This window comes from Octodon degus, unplaced genomic scaffold (genome assembly GCF_000260255.1).
Source record: "Octodon degus isolate 3935 unplaced genomic scaffold, OctDeg1.0 scaffold00034, whole genome shotgun sequence".
Classification (NCBI taxonomy): domain Eukaryota; kingdom Metazoa; phylum Chordata; class Mammalia; order Rodentia; family Octodontidae; genus Octodon; species Octodon degus.
The window spans coordinates 15902857-15904496 of NW_004524610.1; positions in this window are offsets into that span (position 1 = coordinate 15902857).

The window sequence follows — 1640 nt, forward strand, 5'->3', positions numbered from 1 at the left end:
CAACTGCTGCATATCAACTGCCAGGGGATTGTTAATCTAATGTGCTCAAGCAAAGAAACTACATCTGGTACTGCAGCTGCAATTGGCATCACTGCCTAGTTCAGTTTACAGTAATCTACCATCATTTTCCCAGACCCGTCTGTCTTCTGCACAGGCCAAATGGGAGAATTAAATGGAGATGTGGTGGGGACCACCACCCCTGCTTTCTTCAAGTCCTCGATGGTGGCACTAATTTTGGCAATCCCTCCAGGAATGCAACACTGTTTTGGGTTCACTATTTTACCAGACAAGGGCAGCTCTAAGGGCTTCCATTTGGCCTTTCCAACCATAATAGCCCTCACATAGCAGGTTAGGGAACCAATGTGAGGATTCTGCCAAGTACTACATATATCTATTCCAATTATACATTCTGGAACAGGGGAGATGACTACAGGATGGAGTTGAGGGCCTATTGGACCCACTGTGAGTCGGAACTTTGCTAAAACTCCATTGATCATCTGTCCTCCATAGGACCCTATTCTACTCGAGTGGCACTATTGTTTTGGATCCCCTGGAATCAGTGTCAGTTCAGAGCCATTGTTCAATAATCCCTGAAATGTCTGATCATGCCCCTTTCCCCAATGTACAGTCACCTGGGCAAAAGGCCTTGGGTCCCTCTGGAAGGATAGGAGAAAAATTGACTGTACAAATTCTGGGGACATTAGGATACTTCCCCAAGGAGACCTGGCTTCCCCATCATTCAAGGGGTTCTGGGTCTGTAAACTGGCTCAAAACTTGGAACTGGATGAGTGTGGCTGGGATTGCTTATTACCATGATTTGAAGTAGGTCTCTGTTCTTTTGCCCCTAAATTCTTTTATTTATATAAATCTAGCAAAAATTTTGTAGGCTTCCCATCTATTTCACTTCTGGGAACACTGTGGCTACTCAGCCATTGCCATAGGTCTGTACATGTGAGATTATTCTGGTCATTGTTCTGCTTCTGCTGTCCACAGTGATTAAGTGCTGCCACTTGACCTCTGCCACTCTGGGATCCAGTCTAGCCCATGACCCTTAAATTTCCTATTTGAGTAACTGCGGTCCCCAACGTAAGGTCTGGCGTACAGTGAAGAGCAATGATGGGGCTCTTCAGGGATGCTGGTGCTCCCCTCACAAATCTGTTTCACAAGGCATTAGTGAAGGGCATGTTTTCAGGATCTTCCAAATGTGGAGGATTAGGTTTAATGTGACAGATCCACTCCAGCATCCCCATTTCCGTAAGCCTCTGAATCCCTTCATCAGTAATAAACCATGAAATATCAGGCATCTCTAATTGATTCACCATGGGCCATCTTTGGAGCCACACTTCTGCCAACCAGCCAAATAGACTATGAACCCCTTTCTTAACTCCACAAGCCACAGCATTAAATTCGGAATCCCTACTTAGTGGGCCCATATCAACAAACTCAGCCTGATCCAGGTGTAAGTTTTTTCACCATTATCCCACACTAATAAAATCCACTCCCAAGCTTGCTCATTAGGCCTCTGCTTATAGGAATTAGAAAACCCAAGGTCTTTGGGAGAATAATGGATCTCCTCATGGATCACTTTATGTACTTCACCTTTAGGCGACTTCTGTGACTGAAGCCTAGTTATAGGCCTA